Source organism: Micromys minutus, assembly GCF_963924665.1.
Source record: "Micromys minutus genome assembly, chromosome: 4".
Classification (NCBI taxonomy): domain Eukaryota; kingdom Metazoa; phylum Chordata; class Mammalia; order Rodentia; family Muridae; genus Micromys; species Micromys minutus.
In genome coordinates, this window is record NC_137973.1 from 26,198,891 (window position 1) to 26,226,132 (window position 27,242).

The 27,242-nt window shown below is 48.7% G+C and overlaps 1 protein-coding gene across 1 annotated transcript in view; it reads left to right on the forward strand.

Moving 5' to 3' along the window:
* KCNN3 (potassium calcium-activated channel subfamily N member 3) overlaps nucleotides 1–27,242 on the forward strand; it is a 140,108-nt gene that overhangs the window by 55,967 nt on the left and 56,899 nt on the right. The gene's annotated exons all lie outside the window — the stretch shown is intronic.

Genomic DNA, 27,242 nt, shown 5'->3' on the forward strand with positions numbered 1-27,242 from the left:
AAAAGAGAGAGGGGAAGACAGCAAGGGATGGGATCTCTGAAGTAGAGAACGTTCTGATCTAGGTGTGCTTTGGAGATAAATTTAGTTCTCAAGGTGGCTGCAACGTTCACATTGAGCAGGAGTCCTTGGACACCCACGGTGGGGGGTGGCCATGTCATCCCTCACCTGCTGACTCAGCTTCAGGGGCCACAGGGAACGCCCCCAACGGCTTCTAAAAGTTATGGAGAGCTACGGTAACAGCGGCCCTGAGCTGACAAAGATGGATGCCCAGCACCAGATGTTCTCCAGGCTTTCTAGGTGCTGGTGGGTTTTGGAGCACTTTGGTTCTTAATGGCTGACATATCTCAAAGAGAAAATGCAGATTAATGGCATGCACTGCCGTGTTCTCATGATCCCAGGACTAAATCAGTAAGATCTGAAATATTCATTGGGGTTTTATGAAGAGAGAATGAAATACGGCGTGGCATGGACTATTCTAGGTTTAGGATCATGAGTTTGACTGTCAGCCCTGCTGCTGAGATTTGCTCTCTGCTGAACTGCTCTCTTTCTCTGAGTGTGTTTCTGTGTATACTAGACTGGGCGCACACGCGTGTTGTGTGTATCAGCTTAGAATACTACCAAGCCTGGCACAACCAGGGGCTTTGGTGAGTATACGCTTAATGCCTCTTCCCTGACAAGACCGCCCTTTGCTCATGACACAGGGTCCAGTTCTTGCCTGCTGCTGGTGCCTGATGCTGAAGCATTTAATGGATCCAGCCCTTTGATGAGGTCTCTGGAGCCCTTGCTGGCCATACTCAGGGTCTTTTCCTAGCTGTGGTCAGCACACTCCCCAGTCGTCCCAGTGTTAACGCCAGCCTAGGACTGACAGGAGCTTCTTATCGTCCTGTTAAAGATTGGCCAGTCCCAACTGTCTGACTCAGGTCCCAGATACAAGCTTCTTGTCAAAACATGGGGCATGGAGCCCCTCAGTCCCCTAAGTACTTAGAACTGGTCGTCATTAAAGCTGCCTGGCTGGAGGCAGTAAACACCACGAAGCCTTGAGCACAAGCCATGTGCTGCACAAAAGGATCCTGTTTAGTCTTCATTTTATCCTCAATTTATTTCCATCCATCTTGTATTTGCTGCTATAGCTTGAACCACCACCCATTTATTATCTTACATTTGGGGCTTGGGGGTCAGAAGTTCAAAATGGCGCCAGCTAAAACCGTTGGCAGGACTGCTCAGGATAATCCATTTGCTTGGCATTTCCAGCTTCTGGAAGTGGCTCGCCTTCCATCTTCTGAGCCATTAGTGGCTGGTCGAGTTTTCTCATGCTGTGTCACACTGCCACCGACTCTCTGACCTCCTGTATTTCAAGGGTCTTTGGGACAAAGTGGTGGCCATCTGATCATGCGGGGAGACCTCCCCACCTTACTGACTGATCATCTTATTGGGTCTGCGTCCTCCATTTTTCTTTGCTGTGGTTTGAGAACTACACATGGACGTCTGAGGAGTGTTGTTCTGCTTACCACAGCCCTCTTCTTGCAGTTGAGGAATACGAAGCCTGGCTTCCTCATGGGGTATTAGATCCCATGGCCAAGGCTACGTGGCTGCTAAGTGGCAGACCGAAAGTAGAGCTGGAGGTAGTAGATCCGGGAAAGTCTGAGAGAAACACTAGTGCAGGCTAGCCCACTGTCAATGGCAGTCCGGGGGGGGGAGGAGATGGAAGGCACCCTAGTCTGAACCCTGACTCATCTTAGTCTAGAATGGGGAGGACAAACTGGTCTCCCGAGACACTGCAGGAGACACAATGGCTGTATACTGCAATCACCCTGGGAGCTTTCAAATGATGCCAGAGCTTCACCTCTGGAGAGTCGGGCTTAATTGCTCTGGGGAGATCCTGAGTTTAGGGATTTCCCAGGCTCTCAAGCGGGTTCTGGAGTATAACAGAATCATGACTTCCAACTATGCCACAGCCCCAGCTGTGCCTTTCACCTAGTACTGCATCCAGAGTCTCCTTAGGGTTGTCCAGAGCCCCTCTCCCATTCTCCTCAGGACCCTGAGCAGCAAGCCTCTCTGCCCTACTCTGCTTCCTTGTAGCCAGAGCTGCAGGCTAGAGGGCATCCCATGGACCTGGAAGAGCCAAGCCTTTGGTGATGAGTAGGTTCTTTTCTGGGTCTCTCTGGTCTCTCTTGAAGGGCTGTCTTCACAAATATATCAACTTAATCTTTGTTTATGACGGCATCTCCCCCTTGCATTTAAATCCATTCTCCCAGATAGAACGGATTGAGGTTCAAACCTCAGCCCTGCCAGGTCCCAATTTAGCCTGGAACAAGTTTATTTTCCCTCTCTGTGCCTCAGTTCCCTAACCTATAAACTCAGGATATTAATACTGCTTACCTGGTCCTCGCCAAGATGAATGGCTTTGCAGGTGAAGGAGATTACAGCGACTTGTTTGCTAGTATAACCGTATCATCACCTAGCCCTGTGGGTCCAATTGATTTAAAAACCATCGATTCTTTACTTAGCATGAGGTTAGGAAAGGGTGAAGTGTCTTCCCTGCTCTGAGATAGCTCGTAGTGGAGGAAAAGGTAAATCAGTCCGATCAGACAGCTAATTACATACAGTACAGCGTTCAGTGTCAGAACCAGATGGTGGTGAGAAATAAAGGCAGGAAAACCATGGTGCAGGGATTTCAAGGGCCATGGATGTGGAGGCACATCATTAATTCTCAGCCATAATGAAATCTTAGTGAGTTTTGTCTGTGTCTGCACATTTGAATGTGCGGATTATAATACCCTATCATGCCCCTTAGACCAGTATTGTGAATCCAGGCAAATGCAACAGCATTTACTCTCAAATGCAGAGGGATGAATGGTGCCCCAAGGGCTTCTGTGAGTTCAGGTGCTCTCTGCAAGAGGACAGATAAAGGCTCCTCAACAGGGTGGACCCGCTTTCCTCCTCAGGTATTTCTGGGAGAGCATCAGAAATCATTGCAGAGGTGGGAACATCCTGCAGACAAAGGGGTCATGGCAGCAATGATGAAGGGGTGTGACAGAAAACTACATAGATACACAGGGTAAGGGCCTTAAAAAATGGACAGGGTCCAGGTTGCAAATGATCAGAATGAGTAAAAACATTACTCAGCTGGGGAATGAGGCCAGGGAAGAGGAAGGTCTTAACATGACAGCCGGAGGGAAATCAGGTGATGGGGGCAATTTTGGGGAGAAGGGTTGCTTGCAAGACAGGACATGTCCTTCCTGTTTCCTCTGCCCAAATGGCCAGTGGCTCCGCTCACACATCTCTCACGAGCAGCACCGGCTTGATTGGTGTTGGCTGATGCTGCTGGCAGCTGTGGGTGTCTCTGCCAGCTGTGTGAACAGCTGTGCACCAACCCTGGGCTCTTCCATGCCCTGGCTCGTTTCCCGTCCCTGCTTGGTTGAATACACTTAAACACAGGATCCCACACTCTCTGGTTCTAGCAGTAAAATATGTTGCTCAGAGGGAAAGAGTGTGTCTGCCTGGGCAGGAGGGTGAGACAAGCGCTAGTTAGCCGTGTAGGTTTTTCTTGTTTCGAAGATAATCCCTGTCTGAAGCAGACGGGTGTTGTGCGTGTGTGAACTTGGTGCAGGAAGGCCAATAACAACACTGGGCGGTTCCCAGTCAATTCTGACTGCTGTCTCACAGGGCCCACCTCTGTTGGTGCAGCCTGCGTGCTGACCTTCAGCTGAAGCCCCAAACGGGACTAATAGAAATTGTTTATAGTAGATGGGAATTTGCCCAAGTGTTCACTGGTTTGGTTCACCTGAAGTAAGAAATGGCCCTTCTTCCTGGGCTGCTGGAGTTTATAACATTCTACAGCGGGAAGAAAAGCCTGCAGCTCCTGGGTGAGCGGAGTCAGAGAGGATTTCTGAGCTATTCACAAGGCCTCAATCAAGACCAAGGCCCAGGGCATGCAGCTGGCATGGAAACAGTGTCTCCATGCCCAGTGAAGGGTTCCAGAGCCCTGACTTGTCAGGGCACAACATGAGGAGACCCTTTCAAAGACAGCCCGCCCCTTCCAAATAATCAGAATAAGCCAAAACACCAAGCATCTAGTTATAAGGCTAGGAAAGAAGTCGGTCTTAACACGACACAACCAGAGGGGAACCAGTGGAAACCTCTGGGTTTGTGGGGTTCTGCCTGATTTGGGAGCTCCATGCATGCTGGTATTAGCAGGTGGGGCTGTACAGAGACATTCTGGTCTTTTGTCTGGAAGACTGAGATGGCTGGATCTAACTTTTTCTTTCTGAAACATTCTAGATGCTATTGCGTGTGTGTGTGTGTGTGTGTGTGTGTGTGTGTGTGTGTTGTATTTGTGGGTTGCCTTTCTAAAACATGGTGGTCCATGCTCTGTGCACCCACCCTTGCACTTAGACTTCAAGGCTCCATGCCTGACTGAGCTTTTTTGGTCACTTCCATCTGGCTTACAGTCACAAGACAGGGGATTCTACGTCTAACCTGGACACTCTCCTGCACGGTTCGAGATTTTCCACTTCTTTGCTCTGGGGGGAGCTTCTGGGTGGCAGGGAGGTGTGTCCTGCCGCTCTGTGCTGGTTTCCCGAGTCACAGTCTTTGTCCCTGCTGACAAGCTCAATAAGTACACATGTCATTTGTCTTCCTCTGGCTCAGAGTCCAACGGCTCTGGATATAAATTTCAGCTCTGCCTCTCGCTGGCCATATAACCCCAGGCTAGTGGTTTAGACTTTTCTACTTCAGTTCTTCTGTCAGTAAAGCAGAGAGGTTCTAGTATCTTCCCGAACAGGTTGTCATGGCCATTAAATGAAGAACCAGAGTGAGAGCTGTGGGTATGGGCACCATATGGTAGCCCCAGGTCAAGACCTGCTACTTGGACCCCATATCCTTATGGGGTGTCAGAGCTTCAAGGTCTTCTCATAAGACTTTCTTGGCCCTGCTGCTGTTGGTTAGTGCTGCCGGCTGTGGTAACAGTTGCACCTCTGTCTGTCTCCTTCCCCTTGCCTCCTCCTGGGTTTTTGCTGTCACGTTAGCAGGCAAGTGTGCTTAAAAATAAGTGTCAAAAGCTGTGCTTGTTTGAAGTGTAAGGTATGTCACTCTTGGAAAGAGCGTCTGTGCCGTATAATAGATAAGAAAGAGCCATCTAGTTAAAGAACTTTTGGGGCTAGCTTTTCTTCCAGGGCGTGGGAGGAGCATCCTCCGTCCTGGTGCAGGCTGTGGGAAGAATGAAAGTGCTCTTCAGAGGCATTGCACAGGCTCTCGGCCTGTGGCTTTCTCATTGATCTATTTCTCTCTAGTGAATGGGCTTAACAGAAATAGAGAGAGATTTTTCCCTAATGATTGGGATAGAAAAGAATAAAAAGTGACTTTACGGGTATCTTGGGACCTTAGCTGTCACTGTGTGCTGACACTTCATTTCGGAATGTAAAGGGCCTGCTTCTGTTTTGTAGGATAAATGGTCCTCTAGTCAGGGGCAGCCGGGAAAGAGGCAGAGCCTTCCACTTAGTAGCACACAGCACAGAGAGGCCTCTCTTGGGTTGGGTGATGGTCTCTCCTTTTCTCCCTCAGAGAAACCAGGCTGGGGCCTGAGCCAGCAGGAGCTCAGGTCATCAGTATGGAGTCCTAATTAGCTGTTTGGAACAAGTGTTTCCTAGTGTTCCTTGGAATCCAGGGAGGGCTTTTGCTCAGTGGGCCTTGGAGACCCGTCTTGGGCTGCTGCTCTGGGAACAGGTGCCCAGGTAGGAGACAGCTGTATGGATCTGCTAGGGTAGAGTGATTCTCATTCATGTGAAGGTCCTTCATCCTACCAGGTTACAGCCAGGCTAGCTCCGGAGCTTAGAACTGGGATGGGAAAATGCTAGCCCCAAGTACTCATTTCTTTGGTAAGAGTTTGGGTTAGAAAATAAATCCCTTGAACAATTTCGAGTCCCGTGCTAGAGAAGGTCAGAGCAAGGCCAGCTGCTACTAACTGCTGCCCATTAACCCAACATGTGACAGTGATCTTGAGTCCAGGCTGACTGACAGCACTTGGCATCAGTACTGACTGAGCCCAGGGTCATCAACACAGAGAAGAACCTGGTCCATGGGAGATCAGAGACCATGTCTTGAATAAATGGATGGAGTAAAAGCTTACGGCTTCTCCAGGTGCATAGGTAGTCCTCATGATTTCAGGCTGGGACCGTGGTAGGGGATCAGGGGACAACAAAGTTCCCTTTGTTTTGGGCTGAGAAGCTTTTGTACTTTATCCTTTAAGACCAACAAAGCCACCAGAATCAGTATGGTGACAGCAATGGCTCTGGAGCCTGTCTTAAGTATATTTTTGTTACTGCTACTGAATACCATAGATGAAGTATATTCTAAGGAGTAGTTTATTTTGCTTACATTTCTTTAGGTTTCAAAGTATAAGAGCATGGTGCTGGCATATGTCCTTTAACTGGGAGGGTTTCTTGCTTCAAGGCTGGTGGCTTAGTCTGGTTTCCTCTTTTTATAAAGCCAGCAAAGCCACCTGGGGTTTCACTCTCATGACCTCATGTGTCCTAAAGCACCTATTTCAAGATACTGTTTACACCGATTAATAGATTAAGAATTTCCCAAAAGTGTTTCCATTTTTGTTGTTGTTATTTGGGTTTTAAAATTGATCTTCTGTGAGTACACTGCTGTGCTCTTCAGGCACATCAGAAGAGGGCATCAGATCTCATTACAGATGGCTGTGAGCCACCATGTGGTTGCTGGGATTTGAACTCAGGACCTCTGGAAGAGCAGTCAGTGCTCTTCACTACTAAGCCATCCCTCCAGCCCTGTGGATTTACTTTTCTACCGCACAAACTTTTGGGGGACACCCTCCAAGTGGAGCAGAGCTCTGTGTGGTAAAAACCAGAGGCTAACGTTTGTCCAGGACTTTGCTGCCTGCAAGCTCTTTGTCCAGCATGTGGATAGACGGCTATGAAGTTCCTGCAGCTCAGGGATGTGGCCATAGCATAGCAAAAGGCAGGGTGGGTGCACACCAATCCACCTTCTCTCAGGACTCGCACCCAGCTCCTGTAGTGAGAGGGTAGCCCAGCAAGATGGCTTCTGCCAGCAGGGCCCTGCAGACTGGGAGGCCACATGCTCTGTTAATAGGTTCCCTGATAGAAGAGACCGTCCTATCTTAGTGCCCCAGAAGCTCTGAGATCTGTAGGGCTACCTTCACACTACAAGCTCCTGCAGTTGATTTTGTGTGGCACTTACAGAGCTGAAAAGTACCCGTGTAGGCTTCACTGATGGACATGAGCTTTGGACTTGGTTATGTTTAGTCAGCTCTGAGAGATAATTAGAGACAGAGCCCAAGGACACCACAGGTCTCAGCAGCCATCTCTGAGCAGACTGTGCTCCGACTGAGCTGGTGAAGAAGGTGAGGCCCGGAGTAGTGGCCATGAGGGAGGCTCTGCTCCACACTCACCAGTTAAAAATCAGTCACTTTCCCAGTTCCAGGTACTGGGGATGCAGTAACAGGCAGGAGAGATCTGACCTTCCCCTCATGGGACTACCATCCCAGTGGGAGGTGAAGGGGCAGGCCATAATGACAGACGTCTCAAAGAGGTCAGAGTACCCAGGCATGGTGATACACACTTGTAGTCTTCCGTACTAAAGAGGTAGAGGCAGGATCAAAAGTTCAAGGCTATCCTCAGCTACACAATGAGCTCAAGACCCACCCTGGGCTACCCGAGACCCTGTCTCCAAAGAAGAGATTTCTGCAGATTCAGTTAAGGGCAGTGAAGAAACCAGGGCAACGGTGGAAAACGATGGGAGGGGAGATGGATCAGGGCTAGGGTTTCAAGAGAGGCAGATCTCTCTGATGGTAATTTGGGTGCCGCAAGATTTATTTTTGTTAATATTATTTCCTTCCCCTGTGCACTGAAGTATTATCTCGGCAGGAAAGCGAGGCTTAAAGAGACCAATTAGCCTCCTCAGGCGCAAGGCTGGCCTACAGAGGGACCAGGATTTGAACTCTGTTTTGTCAGACTACTGAATCCAGGCTCTTAGCCATCTTCCTTGGCTGTTTCCAGTTCGGCTGACCGAGTTCTGGATTTTCACAGAAGTGAGGTGACTATGTCACCATGAGGCCAGATCTGTGAGTCTACTACCACTGCTCTGATACCCCCTGTTAAAGGAAAGGGTGAACCCCGGGGAATATCTCCCTTCCTTCTGGAACTGGCCTAATTAGGAATGAGGTGTCAGTCTCCCAGGGCACCTTATTTAGGCCACAATCTCTTCCCTAGGCTATTCGTGAAGCCGAGTAGAGCACCCCCATTTCCAAAGGCCGGCCAGGTTAGTACACTGGCATGCCTCCTCCCAAATGTTTTTCTCATTTCCGGTTTCACGGTTGTTTTGAATCTACCAGCTTCATTTCATTCATCACCAAAGCAAGGCGTGCAATCGAAAAGACACATCCTGTCCTCTGGATGCTGCCTCATTTCCTGCCTGAGATTGACAAGTGCCGCCAGAGTACTTTGCACACCTTAGAGGGGGTTTGCTGTTCGTGTGGACTGTGAAGCCACTCAGACAGTTGTAGGGGCTTGGTCTTCCCCGAGGCCCCAGGCTGCACACACAACTCAGACTGCTTTATGGATAGAGATGGTTCTTCAGTCATGGAAGAACTTGTCTCCCCAGCCACAAATTTTTAACCTGATCGTTGTGAGCCACTGCAGCCTGTGCACCTCAAGTTTCCAACCAGTTGAACGTTCTTATAAACGTCTGTGGATTGGTGCAAGTGCATTCTGTGTTCATGTGCACGTGCTCACGGTAGAAATGTGTGGAGTGTGCATTCAGCTTGTTTCTGCTGGGGCCAGGACCTGTACTCTGTCAACCATAATTCCAGGTAGCCGCTGAAGAGCCCCAGAGACCAGGGAAAGGAAATAATTCAGACCAGGAGTTGAGGCCAAGAAAAGGGGCCCAGGCTGGTTTCTGAGGAAACCCTGGACCTGGTGGTTCTTTGAGCTCCTTGGTTGCTGCTCATTGTAAACCTGAAGCATTTCCCAAGGGACCCGGGGCCCTTTATTAAGTTTTCTTTCTTTTTCCTTTTGAAAGCTGGGGATTGAACCTGGGACCTGTGCAGCTAGGCGAGCCTTCTGCCTAGATGACTTCTAGAACTAAGCATTTGTTATCGTCACATTCTCCATTCCACTCATTGCCCTCCCCTGGCACCCACAGTGCAGTGGCCATGGTACCCTCTTCCTGGTGCTCCTGCTTTTTTCCTGTTCTGTGTCCTTTGCTCCTTCCTTCACAGCTGGCTGGACATTGGGCAGACTCACACATGTGACCTTGACCTTGCCTGCAAGCTTTCTGCAGCTACCAACTCATCGTCCTTACAGTAGTTTAGACTCCATGGGACAGCATGTCTCGGAGCTGGCTCCACCCTGCTCTGAAGCTACATTTATGCCACCTTCTCTTTAAACACTCTTCAGTCACCGTGAGATTCTTTATAACCTTGGTTCCACATCTCTCGACCTTTGTACGTGTCATGAATTTCTTGTACCAAATGCCATCCCTTTGCTGTGAAGCATCTATGATCTCCCCAGCTTCTCTCTGCCTTGTGCACATAGACATCTCCTGTGCCCTTGTCTGCAATGCAAAAATATCTTTCCTTCACTGAGTTCTTTAAGGACAGCCATGGCCTATACCTCTGCAGCTCTAATCTCATATAACATCAGATTAGGGCAAGACAGCAGTGTTTGCTGTTCTTGTTGATGTTGTGACATGGTCTCACTATGTGGCTCTGGTTTGGCGCTTTCTATGTAAGAGAGTGGCCTCAAATTCACAAGATCTCCTTAGCTTTGCCTCCTAAGAGCTGGGGAGATGTCACCTCTTCCAGGGCTCCCTCAGTGGCATTTCAGAGACTGTTCTGTGAAAATACAAAAGATCTGACAGGATTCTTGCGTGTATCCTTCAGTACAGACTCAAAATGGACCCACCCAGTTGTTCAAAGTCTCATCACGTGTACTAACCATGAAGAAATGGCCTTTGTTACATAGAGCTGACGGCTGAGAAATTGCTCTCCACAGCTCAGTGGATATCTACATCTTCACAGCAACGTGTCATAGGGTTCCTATGCTGCACTCATAGCAGACATGACTAATCTATCCCACCATTCTTTCTCAGCGAGCGTATGGGCCACTTCAGTGCAAGATGCCCAGCCTGGAGTGCCTGCAAATCATTTTTGATCCCCATCCCTTGAGGCTCTGTCCAGGTCATGACTATGGTCTTTGGTATTTCTTTACTTTCATTCCTTAACTTAGCAGCTCTGGCCATTCTTGGAGCTATTTCATTGTGGCCATTTTGTGTTGTGTTTCTGCTTCACCCACAACAATGGGAACAGACAGTAGCCTCCAGCATCTTAAATAAGTTACAGGATTTGATATTTTCCATTATTAAAATTATTAATGATTCATTGATAATTTAAGAGTTCATTAATTAGGCTCATTCATGGTGACTATTAATGTGGTTTATCACTTTCAGCTGGGGTCTGTCTATCTTCCAGCCTGGTGACCTTACCCTTGGACTGCAAGGGAGTCTTCTGACCTTCCTGGTTGCTCCTCTGTGCCACCTGTCTCTTCTGTTGTCTATAAGGTGCACCAAGGACAGCTGGGGTAAACTTCTAGGTCTGTCTCTTACAGGCATTTGGGCACCTGCCTGGCCCGAAAGCAAGGTGGGTATTTCCTGTCTGGCTTTCTCCTGGGACAGAGCTAAGGAGGCCATCAGTAAGTAGCTGTTCACCACCCTGCTGCTTGAAGGCTCTGACTTAGCATTCCTGGTTTGCATGTCTGACACCTCACTTGGCACATGATTTATTACAGTTTTAAATAGGCCTTTCTTTCTGGATGGAACTGTCCATATCCATTTGGAGTGGAAAGATCTGGCTTGTGGTGTTGGTAGTGCAAAGGTTTTTTTTTTGAGTGCCGTTGTTTGGAGTTTTTAGTGTGGCGGATGCTCACAGAACAGAGTGCTCTCTGTGTCTGGCTGGGGTCCAGGAGACAAGCAGACAGTTGCCTGCCACCTGGATGAAGAAAGACATGGATGCAGAGAGCCTTTTGTTTCTTTTTTGTCTACATTTCCGAGACAGAACATCCCAGACAAGGAAAAGTAGTCTTATGAGCAGCCTGGAGGGGGCTTCAGAATCCATTCTAGCCATTCCCCTGTCTTTGTGGTGAGGCTTTACCTCTAGGTCTAGGCTTTGGTAGAAAAACACTTTCCAGGGAGAAATTTTCCTTGGTTTCTCTCTCTTTCCCTTCTTTCCTTGGGGTTTGGCAAGTCTTTCTAGGCAAATCCTTTTTGCCATAGTTAGAGCCCCTCAGGGATAGTTAAGCTGGAGTACAGGATGCTCACAACAAAACATGCAAATTCCCCTTCCTATTTCAGAGACGTATGTCCCCTAGATGTCACCTGAATTAGCTCATCAGATTGTAATCACCATCTCGGGATTATGATGATGTGGAATGCAGCAGAAATCCTTTGAAACCCTCTCTCCTCCAGGTGGTGCGGGAGGGGGAGCCCTCCCAGCTTCCTGTGGAATATTCTGGTTCCTTCTGCTATCCTGCATTTCTCGACTGTGATCCACTAACGGCTCACCTCCTCCGTGCTGCTGGTTGAAAGGCTATTTAGCTAGGTCCCAGTGAAAAGAGAGAGAGAATTTGGCATGGCTGTTAGAGCCTGGCAGAGAGGGGAACTGATCTCACAAAGGGAGGCTGATCAGCCACGCCCAAGGCCCTTCTCCCCCATCAAGATCCCACACAGAGCATCCCCGCACACCCGGCCATTTCCAATGGCATTCATGCTTTTCACTGTTCGAAATTCTGAATCCTCCATGGCCAGGACCGGCCATGGTGGCTTGGGTTGTTTGTTTATTTTATCGAGGCTTTCCTGGCCAGCTAGAAGGGTGATTTTTTTTTTCTTCCATATGGAATGCTGGAAGAAAGATGAGATTTCTGAGGGTTAGAACCACGCAAGGAACGAATTAGTTCTTGGGGCAGGTGTGTCTTCCTCTTCCAAATTCAGACAAACAATTAAGAGGTTTCAAGGATTCTCCAGAAAACTATAACCCGACTTGTTTGGCGACAAGAGAACGCAATAGTTAGTGTCCGTGTGCTTGAAGTGTGGAGCCTTTCATGTTGGAGAGAGCTCTAAGTTCTCTGTAAAATACACAATGGACTCTTTGATTCAAGCTATACCTGAGAAGTTTTTGAAAAATGGCTGAGAACCCCTTCTCTCTGGGCTTCCACAGTGGCAGCTCAGATGACCTGCTCAGGTGGCCTGTTCCTGCCACCTCCTCCCCACTTTCCCTGCTCAGTACCGTCACAGGGCTGCAACCAAACCTGACACGGTTACTTAATCAGCAGTCTGAAGGACTTTTAAACACACACACACACACAGACATGTTCTTGGCCCATTCAGTTGTCAAGGGCGGACCTTTAGCCCTACTATGTACCAGCTGTAGAATAGACTATGGCTCCTGCCCTGCAAAAACTGTCAGCATAGAGCAGGAAGTCTTTCTTTCTCAAATTATGGAAAAATACACATAACATGAAATTTGCCATATTTAAAATTTTGTTTTTGTTTTTTTTTTCCCTGAGACTAGGTCTCTTGTATCCCAGGCTGGTCTCAAACTCTGTATGTTACTGGGATGAGCTTGAACTTCTCTGATCTTCCTGCCTCCCCCTTCGGAGTGCTAGGATTACAGGCATACACCTCCGTGCGGGTTTGCGCCATGCTGTGTGTAAAGCCAGGACTTGTGGGTGCTAGACAAGCATTCTACCAACTGTGCTCCGGACACTGCACTTCACCATTCTGAAGTGCCATCAATTTTTGAGGGGGTGAGGGGGAACGGTGGAGGGTTTGGAGGGAGGGAGGAAAAGGGGGAAGTGATGGGTTTAGCCAATCTCTTCTCCCCACAACCCTTAATCCCTAGATTAAGTGTGGTTAAATCAAGGGCCCAGAGATGGGAGCCAGCCCTGAGTTATCTGAGGGCTCTGGTGACCACAAAGTTTCTTGTAAACAGGGAGACAGAGAGCCCTGACCCCAGAGGAAGATGTGAAGCCAAGTTGCAAGGGGTTCAAAAGATGGGGAGGGAAGGAGAGAGGGTACCTTCCAGAGGCTGGAGAGGGCCAGGAAGTACAACTCCTCAGTCACCCTACACCCAACCTTGACTTAGTCCAGAGAGACGAAGGTCATTATCTGATCTCCTTAACTGCGAGAGGATACATCTGTGGTGTGTTGAAGCCGTACTGGGAATCTGACCCACGGCCATGCTGGAGAGGCCGGAGAGGGGCCGATCCAGGCTACGTCACTGAGCAGCTGTGTGATTTAGTCTTTTCATGCCTCATCTTCCTCATCTTCCTCATCTTTAAATAGCTGGGCTCCCACAGAGGTTTGTTAAGGGTATGGAGTTAATGTTTGTAAGTCACCGAACGCCAGGAGCAGACAAGTGTACATTTGTCAGATAAATAAAGACCAAAGCGCCCAGCCAGGTCTGGCTCATGGGTCTCAGTGGGATGATCTCATGACCGAGTCAGTGACTTGAGTCTGGTCAACAGGGAGCTAGAGCAGGCCGGGGAGGATGGTAGCTTTTAGAAGCCTGCTGGTGGCTTCATTAGATGGGAGCATAGATGCTTGAAGGGATGACCCCTCTATTCCCTGTCACACCACATCAGGGTCAAGGACATTTGTGAAGCTGCATTTCAGTGCTGACCAGTCTGCATTCTTTTGGAAACCACAGAGTCGTAATACACAAATGAGACCAGTGAATCCTGGGAAAGTGCTTCAAACATCTGGCACTGCTCCCCCCCTGGCCCCCACCCTGCTCCTGTGCTTCTCCGAAGACTAGAGTTCTCAGAGCAGGTCTGCAAGCCCTGGGCTGCTACAGAGGGCATAAGGAGGCAGGACAGGCCAAGAGAAGGATCTAGAAAATATGGTTGTGGTTTCTACTGCCGCTGTAATATCTCTTAGATGGTCAGAAGCAGTTGTGACAGATCCATTCCTGACAGCTTCAGGGTTTATGGGTCATCTCACATAACAGCATATAACATGTCGGGGGTGGGGGAAACACCTTACTCATCACACCCAGGCTCCATCTGGCTCCCCACCCCCAGGTATGGGGAGCTTCCCTCTGAGGCGGGCAAACAAGGGGAAGGTACTATGCGGGAGCAGGCTCCATTCCTTGGGTAGGGAATTTTGTGGTAACGGGCTCTCTGGACATAAACTTACAATGTTTCCAGCTCTGTGAGGTGAGGTGGGGCAGAATCCTTCTGTGGGTTGTAGAGCAGGGGCCCTGGTGTATGGGTTCAGGGCAGCAGTGGTCATCAGTGTAGTGGCCAGGGCACTAACCTCAGGAGCACTCAGGAGTCTGGCTTTGGAGTTGGCCCAGAGAGGTCCAGGGGCACTGTCTCCATGAAGATTTTGCCTCTGTGGCTTTCTCCAGACCCTCTCTCGGAGGGAAGGGACGGTAGAAAGTGGCTGGTGAGTCCAATGGTGAGGAGAGGACCTACTTTGGAACGTGGCGCCAGCTTCTGTGGTACTAGGCAGGCTGAGCCCCCTGTAGCTTCCTGCAGCCTTCAGAGCCTGTATAGGGTCGGCATGGAACAAGGGCCACTGTTTCATTCTTGTGCATAAGAAATCTTTTTTCACAGGGTGGTTTAGTCCGGGGGAGTTGTGGAGCTTGCCTTGGAGCAGAACACTTTGGGGACCCCTGGGAGAGGCATTGTCCAGCAATGTGAGGGGTGCTGGAAGTTCTGCAGAGAAAATAGCAGGACAGGGGAGCACTCGGAGAATCAATTTCCCTGCAAGAATGGCCAAGCCTAAAATATTCTCGGTAGGTTCCAGAATGGCTTTCCCCAGGAGATTTCTGCTAAAAATAAATAAATAAATAAAACCCATTTTATTAACTTTTTAAAATTACAGAAACAATATTGGCTTGTTTTAGCACAGAGCTGTGTTCTAATTATTAAAGGGTAAAAAAAAAATCAATATTTCCCTCAATTTTCGTTTTTACCTCCCCAGAGATGTGGTGTGTCAACTACATGACATTAGTCAGAGGTGGTCTGCGCACCTGTGTGCGTATCTGTTCACAGGAGACTAGGCCAGCATGTGTACGTATGGAGGGATGCTTGTCCCGTGCTGCCGGTATTTACAGGGGGCTCACACTGTGCCTCACTGCACAGTCATTTTCTCTGTTTGCCCAGCAATACATTGTGAACCTTCCCTAAGTCAATACATACAGAGCGGCTTCATTTTAAACAGCTGCATAATGTTCCATGGTGTAAGCAGCATGTTCTAACTGGTTCCCCAAGGATGTGTATTCAGGTCATTTTCCAGGTTAAAAAAATGTTAAACAAGCAGTTCCTTAATGACTGTTATTAATTTCTTTATTTTGTGCATTTTTTTTTTTTTTAATTCTCATGCTTTGGGAGAATTAGAGAGCTGGTGGGCTGGTGGGTTACGTTCTTTTCTTTTCAGTCACATCGACATAGGTTAGAACGTACTGTTTCTGGATCCATCTGGGAAGCCCACGCTTCCGGTTCTTGTGTTGGCACTGTGGCCCAGTGTCAGGGAGGGGCTGACGGGCAGGACATCAGGTATCCTTGGTTCAGCTGCTCAGGAGTAAGCTCCAGAGGAGGGTTGTGACTGAAGACAGACGTTCATTAATAGACTCATCCTGCTTGAGCTGAGGTCTTGGGAAACCCAGCTCAGCTGTGGGCTAGAGACCCAACAGTGTTCTTGTAAGGCCATGATGAGGAAAGAATGTGGGACTACACCCCAAGTTCTGTATGACAACAAGAGTAGACTTAAGTGATCTAGAGCAGCAGAGTTCACAATAACCTGCTGTGTATCTAGGCACTGGAGTGCATAAAGAAATGGCAGGGGGACAGGGAAGATGGCTCAGCAGTAAGTACTGGTTACTCTTCCAGGGGTCCTGAGTTTGCATCCCAGTACCCGCGTGGCAGCTCATGACCGTTTATAACTGCAGACCCATGGAATCTGATGCTCTCTTCTGGACTGCACACATATACACTCATATACAATTAGATAAATAGGTCTTAAAAACTGGTAGAGATAAAAAGCTAAGCACCTCTATTGGCCTAGTACACATGTATCTAGAAGGAGACAAAAAAAAAAAAAAAAGGCTCTTAGAACTGTGAGAATGGAATAAACAGTGGACAGGTGCTCCCCGGGAGTGCTCCCTGAGGGCTAGTGCTTCAGAGAGTCATTTTTATTTATTTTTAATATTTAAGAATTATCTATAAATGTGCTTATTTGGCTATTCGTTTGTGTGTACGTATGTACATGTATATGCCACAGTGAATGTGTGGAAATCATAGAGCAACTTCCATGGGTTGGCTCACCGCGTCCATCCTGTGGGTTCTGGGGTTGTATTTAGATCATCCATCAGACAGGTGTCTTCACCCACTGGACTGTCTCAGTGACTCTTGCTGTCTGTCTGTCTGTCTATCATCTATCTATCTATCTATCTATCTATCTATCTATCTATCATCTATTTATCTATCATCTATCCTTCTGTCTGTCTGTCTGTCTGTCTGTCTGTCTGTCTATTGCAGGGTCTCATGTGGCCAGAACTGGCCCTACCTATACTGCCTTATACCTTTTTTAACGTTGAGAGTCTCTCATGTAGTTCAAGCTGGCCTTGGACTCCCAATATAGCTGAGGATTTGAACTCTCCATCCTCTTGTGTCTGCCTTCCAAGGGCTGAAATCATGGGTGGTGCTTCCACATATGGTTTCTTTTTGTTTGTTTCTTTTTTTCTGAGACAGGATCTACTCTGTACTTCAGGATGGCCTTGAAGTAGCTGCCCAGTGTTGGCATTACAAGCAAAGGCCTCCACCGCTGGTCCTGGACAGTGAGTTGAAGGGACCTTTAGTCAGCCCATGACTCCCCTGAACTCCTGCTCTTGGATCCCAAGGTGCTCAACGATTCCAAACCTCTTGATTTGAGTTGTTGAAAGCACCCTTTAAGCCGTGGTTGAAGAATCTCCAAAGAGTAAATAGGTTGGATGACTGGCCTGGCAGCTGGTGCTCAAAGGGTTAACTCACTCCCATCCCAATCTTCCCAAAGATACTTTCCTGTGTCAAGCCGACATGAAAACATGACTCTTCCTGTTTGAAAAACTATTCTCATTATGCCAGACATCATGGGTGCCAGGAGCTGCCACTGTCAAGGCAGAAGAACTGGAAACACACACCAGCTTAGTCCGAGATAGGCAAACACCACATCACCAAACCCCAGCATAGCTGGGCTACAGTGGTTAACAACATGGATGGACAGGAGAGTGGATTTTAAAAGAGTAAACCTGCTTTCTTAATTATATGACCATTAGTAAGCTCCCACATTTTTCTGATCCTCAAGTTTTCATCTGTACAATGGGCTAGCAATACTTTGGGAACCCTGTTCAGGACTGAATGAGACGGTGCTGTAATGCACACAGTTTATAGGGTGTGGTACTGAGAGCTGTGGAAGGGAGGCAGCCTGGAATTGGAGCTGCACTGCTACCTTCTGACCTTCTTCCCCAGCTTCTATGGGCTGGGGATCAGCTCCGTGAGCCTGGCGACCAGAGGGACTGAGAAGACCCGGAGAAAGGCATCCTATGTGGAGATCAGTGATACCAGAAAAGGATCGGGGTGCTCCCTGGGGAGAAGCAGGGGAGTGTCACCATAGTTGCTAACACCCCACAGGACACAGCTTGCCATTTGAGCGCCTTGCTGTGCGTGACGTGACGTGCTGGGTGTGGGGTGGCAGGTTATGAGGAGGGAGGTTCAGCTGAGAGCAGATAGGGAAGAGCTCTTTTTACCAAGTCAGCTAAGAGGTTGAACTTGACCCAGACTACCCTGGGGGACAACTGGTAGGGTCCAGTGAGGGAAGTTATGTGGCTTGGTTCTGTTTGGGGACATTAACTTTGGCAGCTGGAAGGTGGATGGAATGGGGCACTTGCTAAGTCTAGGGTGTGGCCACTGTAACCGAGGGCTGGCTGGGTCGCTGCGGCCTTACTGCGTTGAATAGCAATGGACAAGCTCCAAACCTAGATGAGGAAGAGTCTCGATGACTCCAGAAATCTCGGGGAGGGAGGCTTCTGGGAAACTTCCAGAGCCAGTCTCTTGTTTCTGTAGAGTTCAGCTCCCCCCTCCCCCATCCCTCACCCCCCCCATAACCTAAGCTGTTCTGGATGCACAGTAGGATAGCAGGCATCTTGTATGGAATTCCATGGCCCAGGGTCCTTATCTACTTGTTTTCTGGGTTCTTGGAGTTTAGCACGAGAGTCCACAGAACCCAACACGGTGGATAGATGGGTGGACTTGATAAGCCCTTAGAGTAAAACTCCAAGCCTGTACATCCAGCAACATAACATTTTTTTTTTAACTTTTAATTTTTCAATGGATTCGGCTGTTTTGCCAGCATGTACGTCTGTGCTGGAAGTGGGTGTAGCGCCCACAAAAGCCAGAAGAGGGCATTGAATTCCCTGGAACCGAAGCTACAGAAGGTTGTGGGCCACCAGAGGGGTGCTGGGAATCCAAGTATGAGTCCCATGTAAGTACAGCATATCTGAGCATCTCTCCAGCCGTGCATCCAGGAGCTTTTGAACTTGGTTCTTTGGTCTAGCATCATACCTTGTCTTTCACCACAGCCAGAGGAGATCAATGGTTTCCCTACTAATGGTGGGACACGGAGGTCATACAGAGATCTATGTAGGAGGAGGGGAATGCGCTGGCACTGAACAATGTTCTCCACCAATTAGCCTAGAAAGCTGAGTGTCTTTCTCATATTGAACTTATATTGAACATTAAAAAAGAAAACCCAATTCATTAGTAGGAAATAGCCGCAAATTGGATCCAACCCTTATGTTCCAGATGAAGACTCTGAGGGCCAGGGAACTGAGAAACACTTGCCAGCGACAGAGTGCTCTGTCCCTATCGGTCCGGCTCAGGGATAGATTTTTGCTGAGTGACCAAGAAACAGGGACCTCCTCACACACTGTTGCTTGGCTTTCGGGTTCTAAGGGCCAGGGATGGGTACAGCGACTTAGGCCATCACTGGCCTCCAGTAGCCCCACGTGAACTTTAGACTCCAAGGTCCCAGAGCGTTCTCATGTCTATGACAATAGACTAGAGGTGATGTCTGCCAGGGGCACTTAGGAAAACCTTGGTCTGGCTGGGCCCAAAGCCACCATGGGACATTATACATGGCCCAGTGCCACCAGCTGCAGGAAATTGGTTTTAGGTGGGGAGGATTTCTTCTTAGAAAGATGAAGGGCAGAAGAACACTACTCCACGTGCTCTGGCCTTGCTGGTGCCACACTATGGCCTTTCAGACGAGGACCAACAACTACGGCTTTTTGTTTTGTTTTGTCTTTTGAAAAAAAAAATACTTTTTGATTTAGTTATTTGTATTTTGTGTGCATCGGTGTTTTGTCTGCACGTTTGTCTGTGTGAAGATGTTGGATCCCTTGGAGCTTGACGTGGGTGCTGGGAATTGGGCCCTTGGTCCTCTGGAAGAGCAGCTAGTACTCTTAACCTCTGAGCCATTTCTCCAGCCCGATCTTTGCTTTTAAATTTCAATTCTTCTTGTTCCGTTTCTTCACCTAGCTCCATGCAGCTTCTGCTTACTGGGAATTTTATGTTCACTGCTGCTGTAGACCTGAAGTTCATCTCATCACTGACAATCAGCTCTTGTCCTCAGGGAAAACCAATTAGGGGATCACAGGACTTTTTGATGTTGTTTCCATGGTAACCCCATAGTAATGGTGCACATACATAATATATGGTCTAAGGAGTTTATTTATCTACAAGCTATACATTAATAGCACATTTTGAGAAAATTTGGATTTTTAACATCTGAAATGTTATCCTCTGCACTTAAAACAATAATTCATCTATTTTAAATCTTATGTGCATTGGTGTTTTGCCTGAATCTATGTCAGTGTGAGGATTTTGGATCCCCTGGAACTGGACTTACAGAGGGTTGTGAACTATCAGGTGACTGCTGGGAATTGAACCCAGGTTCTCTGGAAGAGCACTCAGTACTTTCTTAACTGCTAAGCCATCTCTCCAGCCCCTTCTTCTGCATTTTTTTTAATGATGGAAAAATTCCCTGAGGTTTTTCTCCCACAGAGGGAACGTAAAGTTTCCCCTCCCCTGTCTCTTCATTTTCTCTCTTTAATTTAGAAAACTTTATAGTTGAGTAAGAATGAACGCTTTTCGTTTGGCTGGAATCTGTCTACACATTACCTCCCCTGATGGTTGAGAACGTTGTATGAGACAATTTTGCTCAGATAAAGAACAGAAGGGCCCAAGTCTTTCAGTCTCGAATGGAAGGGACCGACTGATCTAAAGAGACAATTCAAACTCATCATGACAAACAGGACACTTAAGGCCTCTCCTCACTTCCCTGCCAGGGTAGCCACTCCCCAGCCTGCAGCTGTCCCACGGGAGGCTCCAGGGTGTCTGGTTGAACTGACCTGTTCTGAGGTGACCAGATGGCCCTTCAGAGCTGGCTGTCATGAGCTAGTGAGGACAGAACTTCTTTGAGAGACACCCTGTGGAGAAAGTTGAATTTCACTTCACAGGCTGGAGGGCTCCTCTGAGCTTAGCCTGTGGAGACCAGGCCTCAGGGGCAAGTTCAATGCTCGCTGGCACACCTTGTACTCTCTGAGACCATCAGTTGATACTCAGAGTTAGGATACTCACAGTGATCTCTTCACCTCTGCCAACTAATCACGTAAGTCCCTAGATTTGCTAACGGTGACTTAGCTGTTCTGGCACTCCATAAATTCTATGTTGTCTCTGTTACCTGATTTAGTTCACCAGTGAACTTCCTTAAGCACTTTCAGAAAATACTTTTAAATAACAGTTCAGCAAAATAACTCTTTAATACTTTTATTTATTCCTTGGTGTCTGAAATGAAGTTTCCATGGTAGGATGACTATTGAGCATGGCCTGAACTAGACTGAACAGCTTAGAACTATAGGGGTGAGAAGGTGTCTATAGGGATTGTGGGCTCTTATAGATCTTGTCCCGGGAGAACTGAAAAGGGAAGTGTAGGGCATAGAGCACCAATCACCTAGCCACCCTAGTATCTAGGGGTACGTGTCACTATCAGTGTGTGTTGATGGTTTTGCACAGCAAGGCCCCTGAAAGACAATCGCTTAAGACTACATCTGTGTAACTGGGCTCAGTGTGATTGTCCTCTGCAGAGCTTTGGTCATGTGCTGGTCTAGGAAGGCCTTGCTGTAGCCTCATAGAACTGATCTTTTAAATGTCGGATGCTTTGCATTTTATAACATCCCATTTCCCAAAGGAAGGCATGTGGTCAGGTTAAACTTAAGATATGAACCCTAGGCTATGCTGCTTGTGGGATGGAGAGGTGATGTCACAGTCACAGAAGCAGGTGGCTCTGTGGGCATTTCCTGTAATCGACATCTGGTACTTGTCTCCAAGAGGTGCTCAAGTCCGGTCTTACCCAAGTCCTCCTGTGAGGGTCCTCATGCGCCTCTTGAGACTGCCAACTGACTCCTGGGACAAGCGTTTGATGTCCCTACAGTGTCCTAAGCTAGTTGGTCCTCACTGCTTGTTTCATTGAATTGAGCTGAGTTGAACTGAATTACTTCTGGCTGTTCTTTAATTACCCACATTAGGAATCACTCTGTTGTGTTAGCCTGCCTCCAGAAGCTCTTGGGATTTCAGTAACTCCCGCTTGCAAGAGTAAGAGAAGTAGTAGAAAGATCCAGCCCTGAGCAAGTTCTTACCTTCTGAGGAAGGTTCCACATGTCCCATCTGCAGACTGACCCCTCCCTGCGTGAGGAGAATCCCGTTTCCAACATGAGGCAGCAAGATTTAGCAATTTAGAAACAGAGTTTCTTTTCCTACCCAAGGTGTCAGTGGGCAGAGACAGGCCCAGGCAGTGTCAGGAAAAAACTTCCTTGTCTGCCCCGGGTCTTTGGCACCTCTTCCTTCCAGGACTGTCTGTGGCCCTGCTTTTCTACCTGTCAACATCACGCAGGGCCTTTCCAAGACCCACCAGAGGTAGACAGGCTGGGTCATCCAGATCAAGCCCTGGGGTGACTGGTTCCTTGTGGAGACACTTGCCCATTTCCCCAAGAGCCCTCTGATCCAGCACCACCTGAGATCCTGATTCCAGTACCAGCAAGATGTTCAACAGGTAAAGGTGCTGAACACCAAGGCTGATGACCTGCGTTTGATCCCCAGAACTCACATGGTGGGATGGAAGAAGTAGTTCCAGCAGATCATCTTCTGTTTCTCTACGCATACGTGTGAACATCTCCATCAATGAACAAATAAACTTAACAAACGTAAGAGTAGATGCCACCTTGAAAAATAACAATAGATGCTTGCTCCAGGTTAGCTCTAGAACTTTCTGACGTTGGAGATCACCTGGGGCAGTTTATTACAGATTGGGCCATCCTCAGGGAAAGGGACAGCATCTTCCATGACGGGACATGTACTGTCAGGCCCTTTGGTAGTCATAGGCATGGAATAGGCATTCTCACTCATTCACCAGAAATTGACTTAATGCCACAATGTACCAGGAACACTGTAAGCCAAGTGAACCAGTATGAGCTGTGCTCTGAGGAGCTCAGAGAACTGAGAACACATGCTAGGTAGGAGGCGCCAGCAGGAAAGTGCCACAGAATTCTGGCTCCTTAGAGCAGGATGCATGTGCCCGTTAGGTTCCCCACCCCCAACTTGACATAAGCTAGAGTCATCTGGGAAAAGGGAGCCTCAGTTGTAGCAATGCCTTCATTCCTTGATTAAAGATTGGCATGGCACGGTCGGAGGAGCCACCCCTGGGTAGTCCTGACTTGTTTGAAAAAGCAGGCTGAGTGAGCCATTGGAGCAAGCCAGGAAGCAGCATTACTCATGGCCTCTGCTTCTAATGACAGACTGTAACCTGCCCACCAAATAAACTCTCTTCTCTCCAGGTTGCTCCTGGTCCTGGTGCTTTATCACAGGAACCGAAATCTAAGACAACACACTTTGTGATCCATCGTGAAATCTTTACCTTCAGAGGAGGAAACTGCCCAAGAGAGGGAAGATTAGCTGTTCAAAGTCACATAAGTGGCAACATTTAATAAACGTCTACTGCATGCTAAGTCTGAACTTAGGTATTAGCAAGACTAGAGATCAAGGACGCTCCCACTGAAATCAATGGGTCCCTGGTTACCCTTTAGTATCCAGGAACTTTAAGAACAATCCCAGCAGCCAGGAGGTTGAGGCAGGGAGATTGTAAGTTCAAGGGCAGCCTGGGCTATATCAGAAAATAAGTACAAACAATTCGATGTCAGCCCCTCCCCCACCACCTCCTACAAGTTCAGACATGAGCCCTCCCCTCCCACTGATTGGTCCAGTCTTGGTCTGAGGATGGACCTTGGCAGAGAGATGCTTTTCTTTCCCTTCCCCTTCCCCTCTTTTCCTTCCCCCCTTTCTTCTGCTAAGCTCCTGTCGTGCAAGGCAAAGGGGGATTTTAACAGGCCTCCAAAGTGGCTCTGATGTGCAGCCACTTTGACAGCCACTGGTCTAAGTGACAAGACAGACGGAAACGCAGTAAAGACCAATCAACAACCAAAACTTGTGATTGGCAGGGGAATGGGCAAGGAGGCTGAGGAGCTGCCGGGTGCATCTGCAGGAAGTGAGGTCACACTGCAGAGCTGTGACTCCAGGGGCAGAAAGGACAAGGCTGTCCTGTGTGGGAGACCCATGGATGTTCTGGGAGATGCCCGGCTCTGCAGGGCCATCAGACCCTGCCATGATGCCTGTGTAGTAGGTACCCTCGGTCTACAGCCTGAAATAGTTCTGCTTGTTCCTCTACTCCAAACAACCTCCCCCAGGTACACACTGCTTGTAAATGCTCCAGCAGCCACCTCTGTCATCCACCTAGGGAAGAGTCAGCGGAGCGCAGAGGACTAGGTGTCCCTTAATGGAGACAGTCAAGCAGACTCTGAGGTCTGTCTCCTGGTTATGGGAGGGTCCAGCCAGCTCACCAGCCTCTGACTTACTGCACCCATCTTCCTTGCATCAAGAAACTGAGAGGCTGGTGGGGACAGCACCCCAGACTGCTCTTTCCTGTTGAGCTGGGTAGCTCTGTGGAGGGACCCCATCCTTCGGTTTAGATTATGTACCAGTTCAATCTCCACCGAGCAATCAAAGGAATCCGTTACTCATTGCTTCAGTTCCTACTGCGTGAACCTAGTTACTATAGCAACTGAATGTGCTTCTTTATTGCTGGATGGAAGGCTTTAATTTTGTATTTAAAGAGTTTGGCCAGAGAGTCATGTTGCCATGACTTGGGCTGTTGGATAGCAGTAAGGAGCAGACAGACACCTTGGAATGGCCATAGATCTGTCTTTCTAATTGATGGATCTGTGTCTGGGAAAACCCAGGCTGCCCTTCGAGAGCGTGCACACACACACACACACACACACACACACACACACACACAGAGAGAGAGAGAGAGAGAGAGAGAGAGAGAGAGAGAGAGAGAGAGAGGTCTCTCCTGCTGTGCTGGTACCTTCCCTTGTTCACCAATGACACCTGATGAGAGGCCCCTGAGCCAGGTATTCCCAGGGTGGCCTCTGCTTCCCCTACTAAGCTTCACCCCGGGGGCCTTGCTTGACTTTACCCTATCCCAACAGGCAGCAGGCCTTTAATATGTTTGTTGAACACTGGTTTATGACCTTATTGAGTTTCACATTTGCTCTGGCCCTGTATGGTCGCAGAACAGGAAGAGGGGAAGCTGAGGCTCAGCGAGGTTGGAGTGTGCCTTCACTTCACAGCCACCCCTTTTACCTCTCAGTGGGGTGCTAGGATGTCTGGAACTTGATCCAGCAGCACACAAATGTCACAGGCAGACACTAAAAGCAAGGAAGCACATCTCCACACAGCCCTCCACCGCACACACATACTGTCTACCTCATGTGACTCACCTGTTTGCATTCTGTTTGTATCTGATGTGCCAGGGACTCTGACTCTCAGGCTTTGTTCTTGGCCTTGGACTCAGGCAGCATGAGTCTTCTCCTTGGGTGAAGAGATTCATGGGAAGGCCCTGGAAAGGGATGAGGGTGATGCTTAGTGATTGCTTTCGAAGCAGAAGGGTGGGGCCCAGACCTCGGAGGAGGTATCAGCAGTCTGCTGCAGGCAGAAGTGGGAGGGCAGGAGCCTTAGTTCATTTAACCTGTGACCAGCCCTCAACTTCTCACGCAGCTGTCTTTTTTCCTTTGTGAATGCTGGATTCGAGGTTAAGCTCATCTTTCCCCAGCCTCCACTACATCTTTAGCTTCTTCCTCTCCCATCCTGGCTGTTCACTGGCCTTTCAGAACTGGTCCCAGGCAGGATTCAGGGGGTCACTCTTCTTTCAGGATGTGCAAGTGGGGATGCTTGTCTTCCAAGGCTCACTGCCCCAAACACCAGCCAAGTTAGGCCACAAGGCCTTCACCCTAGGTCTTCCCTAAAGAACAGTTGAAGCCATGCTGGAGGGTAGCAGCTCCCTCGGGATCTGGGCAGAACACGTGGTAGCCAGGGAGATATAGAGGGTATGGTGGGCACCTCCATTTCCCTGGCTACAGCTCCAACCTTATGCAGGCCCCAGGTATTAGGACAGAGTTGCTGTGAACAAAGAAGACCAAGCTTGCTGAAAGGCCAAAGTTGAGCTCCTGAACAAATGCAGTGGGACCCCGTGATGGGGCTTCCTTGGGGACAAAGCCTAGGCATTCCCCAGACCTGAGTATGTGCAAGGCAGTAGTAGGTACCCAGGAGATGCCTGCTGGAGGGGGTCCTCATGACATGGCTCCAGGAATCAGAGCTCTGAGGAAGACTGGTACTAGCAAGGAATGGAGACATAGCTGAACCCAGCCTTCATTGTACGGAAAGACCAAGATGCCTGCCGTAGTAAGGCTAAAAAGAAGGCATACCTAATAATAGTGGGATGGGTGCACGGCAGACTTGTTGCACATCAGATATACTATTGTATACGATATATGCAATGCTCCTGCTGTAGACTCTGCAGTAGATGGCACATCCCCAGGCAGGAGGATGGAGAGGCAGAGAGGTTCATCCAGGGTTCCAGAGCTGGTTAACAGTAGGCTCAGGAGCCATGCAGTGAATATTCTGTGCATTACCCAAGAGTGCGGTGTGGACTGCAGACACCAGTTGCCCTTCAGAGTTGGGGTCAGGAATCTGGCTGCCCTGTAAGCTCCCTGCTATAGGAAACAACGCTCCCCACCAATGTGGTGCCTGCTGAGACTCAGATGTGGGGTTTGCTTGCTTTTGTTTCCCCTTTAAATAGGAAAGCACTCTTAATCCTCCTTAGTGCAGAGTAACAGGAGGAGGCTGGATCCTTCAGACTAGAAGGAACTTGGCACTGGTTAGCAGAAGAGACTGACCCAGGGCCCTCCTCCTCTAGCCTTCCCTTTGCTCATTGGATTTGGGGAAAATTAAATATTTTATTTATTTTTATTTTATGTGCATTGGTGTTTTGCCTGTATGCATGTCTGTGTGAAGGTGTCAGATCTTGGGATTACAGATGACTGTGAGCTGCCATGTGGATGCTGGGATTTGAACCTGGGTCCTCTGCAAGAGCAGTCAGCGTACTCAATTGCTGAGCTATCTTTCCAGCTTCAATTTGTGAGTTGTTTCCACATGCCAAACATGAATGCCAAAGGGGTGTTCTGCAGTGTAACCCAGCTTTGACATTCTATTTGAAGTTACATTCAGTGACACTGGCTACTTAAATGGCCTGGTCCTTCAGCTCTGTCACACTTCAAACGTCCACATGAGGCTGACTGAGCTGTGAGTCAGGGCTCCCATAACCCGAGCCTTGGATTTGAGTCACCTGCTGGAATCAGGTGCGCAGGGACACATGTGCACAGTTGTTCTTCTGGGTGTTTCAGAGAATCCCGATGAGCAGCTGGGATGGACTCCCAGGGCAGGAGTATGGGGAGGGTTTGAGACTTCTGGGGCTTCTGTGGGCATGTGATCTCCCAGGGGCCTCCGTGTGGCCAGCTATGTAGAAGCTTCCAAACCTTGTCCTTGGGCTTGGCAGAGGCTTCTTTGTGTATCGCACTTGATGACCACTCACGGTCAGCCACTAGGCAGCGTGGGGCTGGTAGTCATTCTCCCCCTTGCTCCTTTCCCAAGGCTGGTCAGTCATGACGTGGGCATTCGGAAGACTCTGACTGTGCTAGAGATGTCTCTCAGTGACAA